The sequence below is a fragment of the Abramis brama genome (genome assembly GCF_963993115.1).
Source record: "Abramis brama genome assembly, chromosome: 21".
NCBI lineage: Eukaryota > Metazoa > Chordata > Actinopteri > Cypriniformes > Leuciscidae > Abramis > Abramis brama.
The window spans coordinates 30,628,706-30,643,338 of record NC_139983.1 but is presented as its reverse complement, the minus strand read 5'-3'; the positions used below and the strand labels follow the sequence as shown (position 1 = coordinate 30,643,338).

The 14,633-nt window shown below is 35.1% G+C and overlaps 2 long non-coding RNA genes across 3 annotated transcripts; both read right to left on the bottom strand.

The window, feature by feature from the left end:
- Window positions 1–2,039: 2,039 nt before the first annotated feature.
- LOC311071848 lies at window positions 2,040–5,107 on the bottom strand. Of its 2 annotated transcripts, XR_014603931.1 has the most exons (5): window positions 5,019–5,107; window positions 3,827–4,864; window positions 3,636–3,750; window positions 2,431–2,500; window positions 2,040–2,336 (listed from the first exon to the last, which is right to left on the bottom strand). It is a non-coding gene; the product is annotated as an uncharacterized lncRNA (long non-coding RNA). The 2 variants fall into 2 exon arrangements; XR_014603932.1 differs by lacking the exons at window positions 2,040–2,336; window positions 2,431–2,500 and having other exon boundaries at window positions 3,443–3,750.
- A 3,978-nt stretch (window positions 5,108–9,085) lies between these two features.
- LOC311071850 lies at window positions 9,086–10,351 on the bottom strand. The gene is made up of 3 exons (XR_014603934.1): window positions 10,185–10,351; window positions 9,486–10,094; window positions 9,086–9,386 (listed from the first exon to the last, which is right to left on the bottom strand). It is a non-coding gene; the product is annotated as an uncharacterized lncRNA (long non-coding RNA).
- Window positions 10,352–14,633: the final 4,282 nt, after the last annotated feature.

Below are 14,633 nucleotides of genomic sequence, written 5' to 3'. Positions count from 1 at the left end.
AGTTCGTGCTGCACAGTAATAGACTGCGCTGTCGACTGACGTCAGATTTTGGATTGTTAGTGTGGCACGACTTCTGCCATCTCCATCCAAGACGATTTTGTTTTTAAACTCCTCTTCAGGATTTTTAAAATTATTGTTAAGATACCCAAGAAAAATGAATCTCCTGTCCTCAGATTGTTTATACCAGAGAATGCGTTCAAAGCCCTGGTCAGAATGTGAGCAAGTGAGAACAACAGATCCTGTGGGGATTCTCATCAGGTCTGGAGGAGACTGAGACACTCTCTGACTTTGAACAAGACCTAAACAGAGTGAAGTTGTGTATGAATGATACATGGTCATTTTCAGGAAATTCATTGCCTTTAAAGTAAATATTTTGAAGAATCTTACCTGGCAACAAGGTGAAGAATAGAGCAAACATTATCACCATTGTGGCATTTAGCATAGGCAGTGTATGATGGAAGGCAGCTCAACACCTACTAACAACACTGAGACAAAATAAAAGTCACAAGTGAAAGGAAGTGACGTGTTTTTACTCCAGGAAAGAAAAATCACCTCAATTGTTCTGCTATACAGCTATGCTAACCTTATTTAATGTATAGTCAAGTCACATTTATTTATATAGCGCTTTTTACAATACAGATTGTTTCATGGCAGCTTTACAGAGATAACAGGAAAATAATGCAACAAAGTTCGTGTCTTGAAGAAAATAGCGTCACAGTCCAGCTTAAGTAAGTTCAGTGATGGTTCAGTTTTGTTGTAAAAAAGTTATTAATTTAGTTCATTTAGCTCATATAATGGTGTCAATGCAGGCAGATCAATAGTATTGTTGAATATTAAATTAAATGTTAAATTAGCTGCATACACTTGCTGGACATGTCAACAACGGTATAATTTGTGCCTTTTTTTATTGATCTTATGTGATTTTAGAAGAAACATCTGAGACAAAGTAAACTAAATGAATAACTGAGAATAGAGAACGTGAAATATAATGAGCTAAGAGCAAACTCTGAGAAATAATAATAAAAACAAATACTGGGACTGTACATACATAAAAAAGAATAAAAAAATAAAAGATGGAGTGGGGCTGAACTCTTCCTTTATACTTAACATTGCAATTTCCTCTATGATAAATACATCACAGCATTCATGAACAAATAAACTCACATCCCACATTTGGTCCCACTTTATATTAATTGTCTATGTACTAACATTATCTGTGTACTAACTACTATACTATACATTTAAATTAAAATAATTTGATACAATGCACTTATTGTGTACATGTTTTCACACTTAGCCTATAAAAAAAGGTAACACTTTGTTTTACAGTGTCCTTGTTACATATGTTACATGTACTTACCATAATAAGAAAATTATGCATAATTACATGCAATTAACCCTCAAACAAACCCTAATCCTACCCTAAGCCTATAGTAAGTACATGTAGTTGCTTAATATTACTCAGTACTTACAGTAAATATATAATTACACTGTAATAGTGACACCTTAAAATAAAGTGCAACCAAAAAAAAAATACCTGCATGTAATTACAGCTGTAATTAGTTTTTAATTACAAACCTCACACCTTAACCCACCCTTAAACCTGACCATACCAAATGCAATATCGCAATACAACATGAAAACAATAAGTACATTGTACCTAACTTTTATGTAAGTACATAGTAGTTAAAGTGTTTATATACATAATAGTAGTTTGATTAAACTCTCAAAGGACTATGAATGCCTTCAATGAGTCACTTTGAGTAAATGTTTGGATGTACAGTAAGTACATTACTAATGTACAGGGATTCAAAACATAAGATGTGAAAATAAACAGAATGTCTTGGGGTTTCTTTCATTGTCATGGTGTTAAATTAAATATACTGTATGAACAAGAGACAGCCACCTCTGTGGTTGATTATTGTTATAACTGGCAGAGTCTCAAATACAGTAAACCCCACAGGAGCAGGTGCGAATGAAGATATTCAACTATTCAGAGATGTTTTTGTAATGAACTGCAGGGATCTGAAACACTGTGTAATATGCAGCACAGAAATACACTGCGCTGTCATTAGATGAGAGACTTTTAATGGTCAAAGATCCATCACTGTTCCCATTCCCAGACATGTCTATTTTTTCAGCGAACTCTTTTTCTGGGTTTGGTCCTTTTAGAAGCAAGTATCCCATGAATGTGAACCCTTGGCCCTGGTTTTGTCTGTACCAGTTGATTTGATTGTAATTGCTCACACTGTGTTGACACCGGATATTTGCAGATTCTCCTGGTCTGTGAATCACTTCAGGTGGAGACTGGTTGACTTTGTTGCTATGAGAAAATCCTGTGAAAAAGTAGAACATATTCACGTCAAAACAGAAAGGAGAAAAAAGTGGAATTACTTTAGAATATATATATATATATAGACAGAGCCCTACCTGAGAAAGTGATCAATGTGACAGTAACTATAATGACAACTCTCATGCTGACACTGGAGAAAAGCTAAATCTGAAAGATAATGTGAGCACATTAGTCCAGCAATTACACTGTAAAACACACAACAAAACTGAGATGCTGTGAATTTTCTTATTTCAAAGGTCGCAGAACCCTCTATAGTGAATGTGTTGTAGTACGGCTCCACCTATTGAAAAGTAGGCATGTCATACAGTAGCTCTTTCAAATTCACCAAAAGATGAAAACTCTCTCATCCTTTACTTGCATTCGTGTTGTTCCATCAAGACCTGTTACTTTTTTTTCATCTGTGACACAGCAAAGACATTTTGCATGTTTTGCTTTTCCATACAACAAAAGGGTATTGGGAGTGAGGTTGTTGAGTTCCAAAAATGCCAAAATAGCACTATGAAGTAATGACCCATATGCTATACAAATGGATTGTGTAAATGAATTGTCACAATTCATAATGGTGAACTGTATTATGAAGGTAGATTTTAGCCAAAAGGTTGAGCTGTGTTCTCAAGGCAAGGGTCTATTTCATTAGTTGTGGCATTAAGTTTTATTAGGTTTTTATTAGGTTTATTTAGGTTAATTCATTAAGTTTTATTAGGTTAAACTTAAATATTGTGAATTGTTCCAGTAAAAATTGAAATTACAAAAAAACTATAAAATTACAACATTTAAGTTTAACCTAATAAAAAAATTGATAAATTGCCACAACTAATGAAATAGACCCTTGCCTTGAGAACACAGCTCAATCTTTTGGCTAAAATCTACCTTCATAATACAGTTCACCATTATGCCTTTAATCTTTACATAAAATTATGATTTATGATTTTTTTATTATTATTATTTGATCTCAATGAAGAAACTTGATATGGGTGCATTGCATGAAAATGATATGTTGTGGGTTTATTCAGGTGCTGATAATTCTGTGGTGAAGTGGTTTAACAGAAGGTTTCTGTAGGAGTGATTAAAGGGTCTCCATCACTGTGCTTTGCTGGCAGCACAGTAATACATCGCAGTACTCCCAACAGGTTTATTTTCTAACGTGTAATTAAGAGTAGAGTTTTTTTCACCATCTCCTGTAACGGTGAACTTATTTGTGAATTTGCTTTCAATGGTTGGATCCTTGTAATAAACATATCCAATGAGATTTAGTGCAGTATCACCCTTCAGCTGCTCATACCATAATATCATGCGATAGTCTTTAATGGTGTGAGAACAGCTGAGCTGAACTGTTTTCTCAGCGTTTGTTATCAGATGCGTTGGAGTCTGATGAACTTTGTCACTTAATGATTCTCCTGTTTAAAACAGACAAAAATATATTAAGTTGTTGAAATTAGTAAGTAAAACAAAACAAATAAAGAAATAGTTTACCTGAGACCCAGAATAGCAGTGTTGTTAAATTAATCAAGCACACTATAAATGCCATTTTGATTCAGTGCTGGAGGAGTGACATGAATGAACAACAGTGTGTGTGTGTGTGTGTGAGAGAGGGGGTCTGAACAGGGTGTGTGAATGAACCACTTAAAAAAAACTTTTATTTAGGCTCAAAGGAGACCCCTACTGGTTATTTCAACAAATCGACTCTAAACGACTCAAAATCAGCTCTAAATTGAGTTTAGTTTGTGTAAAAAAAAAAATATAAAAAAATAAAAAAATTCATATATTACCATAGATTAATGGGCTAAAACATGCTTTGATTTTTGCTGGCACCTGCTATACTGACAATTGAGAAATGACGTGTGAAAAAAAAAATAGCATTTCATTTATTTAAATCAGACCTGGTGTAAATGGACCAAAATCAAACAAATCTGACCAAACAGAGTAAGTAATATTCGGCTCATCATATTATTTCAATCTGTTGATGAATCACTCATTGCAGAATTAAAAAAAAGCCAATTATATCATTTTTAAGCTATATTTTTACTGAATGCATTTCTCATTTGGAAAAGATTAAATTCTGTGTGTAATCTAAAATAATAACACATTACAAATGTATGCAAATACGTTACTCATCCCTGCATGTAGAAATGAACTGACTGAGAGCAGATGAGCAGGTGTTAGATGTTAATCTGCAGAGGAAGGACTGCATGTTTTTGTTGAACTTATATATTGGTCTATATTGCTGTGCATCCTGCTTTGCACAGAAGTAAACACCACTGTCAGAGATCTGTACTTTAAAAAGAGTCAGGTCTAAAGTTGCCCCATTCCTCACAGCGGATGCTCGCTGCTCAAATTTATTTTCCCAGGTTTCTGATGCAACATAGAAATACACTATGTGCTCCAGTGGCCCAGTCGATGTTTGTCTGAACCAGTACATGCTGTTGTGTGATGTTTCAATCTGAGAACACGATATAGTCACATTGAGATCCTTGGATACAAAGAGATCAGATGATTGCTTTAATCCCAAATCTGTAAAAGAATACATTTGTGAGAAAAGAAGGAATTTTAATGAGAACAATCACAACACACATTTAAAACCAGTTTAAGAGGGTTAATAAATAAACTTAAAAAATTGTAACACATTAAAACACATTTAAGTTAAATTATTTATTTTTTAGCCTACCAACTGGAAGAAGCAAGAGCAAAAGCAGCAAACCAAACATTTTGTACAGAAAGTGTTGTGACAAAACTCATCAGCTAGTTGCATGTGAGGACATCTAGTGGATTGAACATTTAATGGTGGAAAAGATTAGTCCCTCCTTCAAAAACAAGAACTGGTCTAATCTAGCTGCTAAATGGAGTTGCGCGAAAGCAAGCAATGAAAGCATGCATGTCTCCAGTGGCAGCTTACATTCTGTAGCGGTGCTTGTCACATTTCCTTATATTTTCCTTAAGGCTTTGTGTAAAATTTTGCTATGTGTTAGATGGAGCTGACGTCCTGCCGATTACACCAAAAATGTTAGATCGGATCTCCCGAATATTGGATCCAGTCTCTTTACCAGATCCCGTCAGAAGACATCCGTTTTGTCTGGTATCTGAAACTATTAGAGTTTCATCTGATACTGAAAACCAGTTACCAAAACTGTATTTTGTCTGCGACCCAAAATTGTATTAACTAAAAGTCTTCTTTAAAGGCAGGGTAGGTAGGACTATATAAAAATAAAAGATCCAAATTTGTTAAAACTTTCTATATATATCAATACATAATTAAAATGTAAGTACTCTGAAAAAAAGAGTATAAAAATCAAGTGACTCTAGACCGTTTAATCTGTATTAAACACAGCTCATTATTTCGATTCGGGACGAATCAAAGGATTGGCTTAGGCGACTGTCACTCTCTCTCGCAACCATGGCAACCACCCTTTTGCCACGGGATCTGCCCACTTGCGCGCGCACGTTTGATTTGAGGAATTCGAGAGGCACGGAACCTAGGAATAGCAAAACAATGGCAGAGAAAGAGCAATCAAAATTCACATTACCGGCATGCAGTTAGTGAAGGCAAACAAGGCAAAAAAAGAAGACAGTACAAGAAAAGGTAATGAACAAAAAGTCTTTGGATAAACAAAGAAATAAAACGCGTGTCAATATCATCGTGGCTTTCCAGCGACCACCCCGTCCTCAGCCTCTACTTCCTCGGACCCTAGTTGCACGCCACGGCCTCTTGCACGACCTCCTCTGCTTCGCCCTAAAATTATTTTTATTTTACAAAAGGACATTTTACAAACCTACATTTTGCGCATGTGCTCCTGCATGCACTTTTCCAGTCACAACACAGCAATCAAAGGAGGACGCGCTGAAAACTGTAATGCTGTTCTCTTCCTTCATAACTCGTACTGAGAATGTTTGAGTTGCAGAGGAATTTGTGACTGTTTCAGCTGTTCAACCACATCAAAGTTTCGTAATTAGTAAGTCCGTGCTTTTTCTCTTTTTGTTCTTATGTGCTGAAGGGCTGCTGTGCCTTGGTGAAACGGTGTTTGTACGTACGTGAAGAGCTCTTTTCCAAAACGCCATAAACCTAAAAAGCTGCCTCAAAGAACCAGCAAAAGTAATGATTATGAATGTGTAAAATATTGCAATAAGACATTTTAATTGTTTATTAATTTCTGTGTCGGCTGCAAAGATGAAGTTGACGATATTTGACTCGCGATCTTCGCAGTAGGCTAGTGAACGCATGCACCGGAGAAATGCACATTTAGGCTACATAGTTTTATTTTGTTTTGGATGGTTTTGTTTAGAACCAGATTTCTGTAAATATATTCCACATTTTTTAGGCCTGTGAGGCGAGGCTACGGTTCGGTTCACGATGATATAATCTCCAGTTCAAGCACCTTATGTTGTGATTGATAGCCTATATTTACTTTATGTATTTAATCCAGGAATGAAAATATTAATGAATTAATGAAAAAAATATATATTAAAATTAAGATACAATTAATACAAAACGAAATTCGTTTTAAAGAAAGGCTTTGTGCTTTCTGTTTTGAGGTCTCTGTTAAAGTTTGAAAGTCTTAGTGCAGCTTTCAGAGCGCTCGCGTCCATAATGGAGAACTGTCAAGTAATATTGTTTTTTCCTCATAAATGCAAACACGAAAAATAAAAGACAAAAACTTTTTTAAAAAGACAAACCATAAATTTAGAAAAAAAAAAGAAAAAAAAAATGGATTTATAGCGTTTTGGGGGAAAAATGAATGGATTTATACCGTTTTGAAAATGTTATTTTTTTTTTACTTTGAATTGATCATCAACAATATTGTTGTTTGATTTAATAATCACTGTTGCAAGAAGTGCCTAGTTAAGTTTTTTTTTTTTTTTTTTTTTTTAAGTGGAAAAAGTAGGGGCTGCCACAGATTATGTTTAGTTAGCTCCTTTATTGTTTTTTTCTATAGCCTAGAATAATATAGGTCAAATGCAGCAAGTCAAAAGACCAACTGGACCTTCTTTGCCAGTTTGCTCACATTTCTTTGAAGGATGGCAAAAATATCGCCTGAATATCGACATCTAGATATTGGAAAAAAATATCGAGATATTCATTTTTGTCAATATCTCCCACCCCTACATGCAGAACACCATATATGTTATGAATCTTACACGAAATTCATCTTCATCACAATATAACTGATGGTAATGTAAAAAAGTGTATCAATGCAACCTGTTTTTAGCTTATATAACTAGCTCGTTAGCGAATCAAAAAATATATATTTTAAATTTACCAATATCAATATGCAAGCTTGATAGTGAGTACTAAAATACATCTTATTTGTTTATATTCATAAGCAATTAGCGTTAGATTTTTTTATTACATGTGATTCTGACATGATGTCACTACATGCACTGTGCTCCTTCCTCTCTGCTTGTCTCAGGTAAATAATGCGTCTTCAGCTCAGCGGTTGGAGTCGCGCGTTCATGTGTTTTGGGGGCGTGGCATTGGAAGGAGCCCAGAAGGGAGGGGGTGGAGTGAATGGAAATAATGAACTGTCTTTAAAACAGTCGTGAGAGGTCTACAGACACTCGATTTTTATACTTTCTTTTTCAGAGTACTTACATTTTAATTATGTATTGATATGTACATAAAGTTTAAACAAATTTGAAAAAGAAGTTTTTTAGACCATTCCTACCTACCCTGCCTTTAAGTTAAGCCAAGTTAAGTGCAGAAAGCAGGAGACAAAGTGATGATGGTTAAAAAAAAATTAGCAGGATTTATTGAATTATCTTAGTAGCCTATGTTTCAATATTCAAACCTGTCTCAGACTGCTACTATGGGACATTTACTGTGCATTTAATGAATGTTCCTTCTTGTCACTATATTTAACATCATTTGGTGTGCCTCTATGTTTAGATGTTGCTATGCTGTCTTGCTTTCTAACATATCCTATTTTGGTCAAATTCTAAGTTAGCATCATATAATATACCATTTGTGAAGAAAGTAATCCCATAATGCACTGCACAAAGCTAATTGGAAAAACTTTCCAACACAAATGTTCTTTATAGTGATGAAAGGTTATTTTGATGGTCCCACTTTATATTAAGTGTCTTTAGCTATGCTCTACTAACATTTAAATTAATCATTTGATACAATGCCCATTTTGTAGGAAAACAAAGTAACTTACTTTTTTGAAAAAGAAACTCAGATATGTTGTTGTAAATTTAAAAGTAGTATGTAACTTTAGTTACTTGAAAAAATCTGATTACATAACTCACGTTACTTGTGATGCGTAACACTGCCCTTAAACCCAACCATACCATCAAACCTGTCGCTAAACTTACCAGTCATCCGCCTCAATACAACATGAGCACGATAACATTGTAACTTTTGTACATATAGTTAAAAGACACCTAATATAAAGTGGGACCCTGTGTGAATGTTCTACATACTAAGAAAAAAAAATTACTTTTAAGAACTGTTTACTGAAATGTAATTTAAATTGACTATTTAATCCAATATGTGTGTATACTGTTTTATTGCTTATTTGAGAATTGTGTCATTAGCTTAGCAACACTGTGAGAATCAGTTGTGAGTTCACATGAAATCATCATGGAGTGTTAAAATTCTGTCCTAGTGTTAAAACTCACTAGGTTTTGGAACAGAGTTATAGTGTATCTAGCAGTGGTTTATCACAGGTGTGAGACCTAACAATAATGCTTAGCGATAGGTTTTTGTATGGGAGGAACAGATTTGGTGTTACTGTGTAATAGGCTGCACAGAAATAAACAGCATTACTCTCTGATGTAGGACTGATCAAAGTTAAAGAGCCATTAAACTTATTGGCATCTCCCTCTATTTTAATTTTGTCCTTGAAAGGTTTTTCTGGGTATCCAGTGACACCCAAAAGATATCCCATGAATGTTAACTCTTTGCTCTTGGATTGCTTGTACCACAGCAGGCGGTCATAGTTTGTGATTTTGTGAAAGCACTTAATGCGCTCATGAGATTCTCCATCATTTATAATCAGATCATGAGGTTTCTGGTGAACAGTCGTGTCCACCTTTTCACCTGTGGAAAGAATTGAAATCACAATTACAAACTTAAAGTTGTATAATTATGAAGAATATTGTGACATTGAAAGAATTAACCAAAAAGTATCAACATTACCTGGGACTAATGAAGCCAAACTTATATATATAACGAGTTTCAGGAGCATTATGAGTTTATAGTGGGTGCTTTAGTTGTAGTGACAGGTCTGATGTGGATTCATATAGTAGACTTACAGAATGCCATGGAGAAAACAAGTGTGTGAAGACACACTGCCCCCAGCTGACAGAAAACAAAGCTGATGCATTCAATTAAAGCTGTTTAAAAAAAAAATAGATTGTGATCTTTGCAAATGTGTAAGGATGTTGAAAAAAAAAAAACAGGTGAGAGTTTTTGTGGGGCTCAATGTTCATTTTTAGTACTGTGCTCGTGCAGCACAGAAGTACATGCCATTGTCTTGAGTGTGCCTTAATTTTATAGATTGAAGATGTGCTTCTTTTTCTCCTTCCCCACTCACATTAAAGAACTCTGTAAATTCTTTCTCAATAGTTAGTGATTTATAATACAGAAATCCAATGAGTTTTAAATCTGAAGCACCAATCAGCTGCTGATACCACAAAATACTGACAAATTCAGAACTGCTGTGGCTGCACTTGAGATCCAATGTGCCATTAAGATTCAGTAGTAGATCAGGAGGTTCTTGGTGAACTTTACTGCTACTAGCAGGTCCTGGACAAAAGGAAATTATGTAATAATTATGAGTAATGTAAAATTGTACTAATTTTAAAATATTTATACTACTGATGGGCGCTGAATTACCTGTTTGCCAGAACACAGAGGCAATAACCACAACCAAAACTTGTGTCATGTTGAATGAGCCCCGAGTGAGAGTCGGAACTGAAGTCATTTGAGGTAAAAGACACAGGATGTGACATCAGACCTCCAAGCTAACAGGGAACATTCTCAGAACTTCAACATTATGGCAAGGTTCTCTCAAAGTTATGAACAAACATGCCTTCGGTAACAGTAATAGAATGTTTCTTCAAAGTTGTGGTGTTTAAATGTTAGCACAAAAGTATTATCTATACAACGTTCAACGTTTTTTCAGAAATGTTTTAGTTGGACGTTTGTCTAATGTCGGGTTCAGACTACACAATATTTTTGTCTGTTATGATAGTCACTGTGTCAAATTATGCAGCCTTTGTCAAATGGATTGTTTCGTGGTGATATCGTGTTGTCTGAACCCGGCATGACATTTATAAATGTTACTTGTTTCATAATCTTCAGAGAACATTAAAAAGTAACAATCCCATAACATCTGCAAAATGAAACGTTCCCCTAACGTTTGCATAACCAAGAAAAATAAAACTGTTAAAAACATATTAAAATGTAATTTTGAACGTTCGGAGAACATTAGCAAAACATTCTTAGAACATAGTGTAGCTTTTTCTGAACTATAGCAGATGTTTGGACGGTAAACCACATCGTCAGATTAAATCATAAGACAAAACAACTTCAATTTGATAATCATTTTGTGGGCAAATGTAGCCTGTCAGCAGGTTTCTGTAGAGGTGATACAGTACATGTGTGGCACTGTGGAGATGCTGCGCAGAAATATGTGCCAGTGTCATTAAACTCAAGGTTTTTTATGGTTAATTGGCCATTATTATTTCCATTTCCTTCTAGAGCCAATTTGTTTTTGACTTCAGTCTCTAACTGAGGCACTGAACCAAGGAGATATCCCAAAAAAACAAGCTGGCTGTCCTGGGTTTGTTTATACCACAGGATACGATTATAGCTTGAGATGCTGTGAGAACAGTGAAGCGCTGGAGACTCGAGAACATTCATTAGCATGTCATGAGGATTCTGATGAACTTTATCACTGAGAGAGGAACCTACAAAAACAAAATCACGAATAATGAATTTCATCTCTACAGATTGGGTTTGGAGTTTAGCTCATATAAGTGAACAGGTTTTATATAAAAGAAATAAGAACACATACCCTGAATCCAGAGTGAAGAACATATACAGGTTGCAAAAGTTAATTTGATCATAAGTTGACACATGTTTGAGGCCTTAAGAGCATTGATGGTGAACAGAGTGATGCTGTTGCCAGTGCCGAATGAATGAGATATGAGATTTAAGAAACGTTTCCATCTTGAACAGAGGATATTGAGTTCAAATCTAAGGTACATCTACACACAATTACAACACTTCCCTCTGTTGGTCACTTTTCAAACTACAATATGAATGATAAGGTGCACCCCCCTTTAGATTAGAAATTAAATTAAATTATTTAAAATTAAATTATTTAATATAACTCTCATGCTCATGTTAGCTTTTTTATTGGGAAATTGGGAAATGGGAAATGGGAAAATAAAAGTACATTTCAGGCTGTCCATCACACAAAGTTGTTGCGTGTTTGCATGGCTTCAGAAAATATGGATAGTTTTATGGTGCTTTTGCACTGTTTTTGAAGCATGAAAGCTCCAGTTTCTGCTCATTGTAATGTCATGTTATTAATACAGCAGGGTTTTTGCAGTGAAGGAAGGGAACCCACAGCACTGTGTGTACTAGCAGCGCAGAAGTACACTGCACTGTCCTCAGGCGAAAGACTCTGTAGTTTTAAAACGCTGTTTTTATTTGCATTGCCTCCCAGATTTATTTTCTTTTGGAATTTATCCTCAACTGTTTCACTAGTACCCACAAGATATCCAAGCAACTCCAAACTTCCACCACGTTTTTGTTTGTACCAGAGCATGACATTGTAAGATGAACTATGAGAACAGTGGAGATCTTCTGATTGTCCAGGAAATTTGATCAGATCACTTTGAGTCTGATGGACATCTTGGCTATTTGAAACATCTGTTTAAACAAAAAATTGTAATATATATAAATAACATTATGCAGTTCTGTTTATTAATTTAGCCTCTTTATTTATTGAATAATCATTTATTTATATCATGTATTCTAATAATTAATAGTGATACCATAACTTCACAAACAATGTGAAGGATGTGAATAGTCAAATAGTTTGTACCTGAGAGACAGATGAGAAAAGCAACACTGACGAAAGTCCTGAACATGTTCAGAAAAGAGATGCGTGTGTGTGTGGACAAACCTTAGATATCACCTTCCTCTCACTACCTTAGAGAGAACACACACTCGTTTTGAGTGTACTAGTAGGTTAAGTTAGTATGAGAAAGGCTGTGTTCACAGGAGTCATGGTTAACACCACCTCCTGCTGTCCGTGTGTCAAATTTCAGGTTCGCTACGCATCCTAAAGCTGGATTTCGAAAGGAATAGTTTAAAATTCTGTTTTCGATTACTCACCCACATTGCATGTTGTTCCAAGTCTGTATAAAGTAAGTATAGCATATTCATGCTGCCCTTTGCCATATGAAAGCACACACTAGGAAAAAAGGAATGTTTGCCTACACTTCTGAATCTATAAAGTAAAGCTTTAAGTAAGGAAAATACAGAAAAGTTTTTATTCACTGATAGTTTTCCTTTCCATCGTAGCTCTTAAATAAATAAAAAAATGTGCATATTTGAAATTCATGACCAGAATTGATGGCAATGATGTCAAATTGCTTTGGTTCTCATGTGTCTCGTATTTGATAATGGTGTGCCAAGTTTGAAAAGTGTTAACAGGTATACCATAGCAAAATTGTGATGATTTATGAAATTAATGAACGATGTATTGTCAATGTGAAGTCAGTAAAAGTTGATCCCGGAACAACATTCCAATCAACCAATCAGATTTGAGGGATTAATGTAAATTGTTGGTTTACCTCATAGGTTAAAGCCTACTACATTATTCTTGTTCGCCTAAAATTACCCTCTGGTTTTGCCAAGTTAGACATTCCTGACTGAAAATGTAGTCCTATCCCTACCCCTAAACCTAACCCTACCCATAACTTATCCCTAAAATCAGAGGGAAATGAAAGGTGAATAACACTGATGTAGAAGCACCTAACCCGGAATGTAAGCCTAAACTTGACATAAACTGTAAAAATTTTATGCTATTAATTTGGTTAGTTTTGACATAGAATGAGTCCAAAAAAAAGAAATTGCTGAAAAATATTTAAACTTAAATGGTTGATGTCATACAAAAACACATTAGGATCTTAATCCTTCTATAAGGCTGTATTGTGATGTTGTGCACGAGTGCCACCTGTCTGTGTGATCTTCTATATCACTTCTCGTGACAGTTTTTGTACATCTGTGAAGTGATTCTGCTGCACTGTGTTCACTCACGGCACACAAATACAGCGCACTGTCATGAGTCTCCAGATTGATCACAGTAAGAAAACCCTTCTCTGCAGATTTATAATTGACTGAATATTTTTCCTTGTTGAGCTTTCCGAATTCCACCGTGCCAAAACTTGTTGAGTACACGATGAGCTCCATAGTCTTTCCTTGATGCTGAATGAACCAGTACATTTGGTTATAAGTAGAGTCTTTTGTGTGACTGCAAGTCAGAGTGGCATTTTCCTTAAGAGGTAACATTATGTTTGGAGACTGTGTAATATCATTTACATTAGCAAAACCTGGCAAAAAAAGAGAGAGAAGAATGCAATAGTTTACATGCAAAAGTGTTTTTAACAGTTAACATAAATGCAATTCAGATATGATTTCAGTGCTCATTTATCATTGATAATGTGAGATACCTGAGGTCCACTGAAGGGATATTATCAGAAATATTACAACTGGATTCATCTTGCCACTTGGTTTCAAAACAATGGCAATCTTGAAGCAGGAATATCCTTTTATTTTTTTTTTTTTTCTGATCTGCCAACACAATATGTGACCGCTCTCATTTGCTGTCACTAAACAGAAGAGGTGTGAGCACTGGCTCTCGTGTGTCATTACATCATACAAAGTGTAGGGGGGTAAAAGTTCTGGGTTGTGTTCAAAACCAACAAGTACAGCAGAAGAGCAATTTTTGGGATGTGGGTGCAAACGGTTTAGATGCAAGGAAGTCAATTGGAAAGTGAATGACTGAAAACTTTAAAGGGACATTTCATCCAAAAATGTAAATTCTGTCCTCATTTACTCACCCTCATATCATTCCAAACCTGTATGACGTTCTTTCTTCTACTGAATACAAAATAATTCATGTTTATTTATCAAGCAAATGCCATACATTTTCCCTAAATGTACGTCCCAAATAATACAAATGCACTAAATAATGATGTTTTGATTGCTGTGCTAAAGTGATCAGTGTTCTGCATTTTAAGTTGTGTTTGAGCAATGCAGTAATAT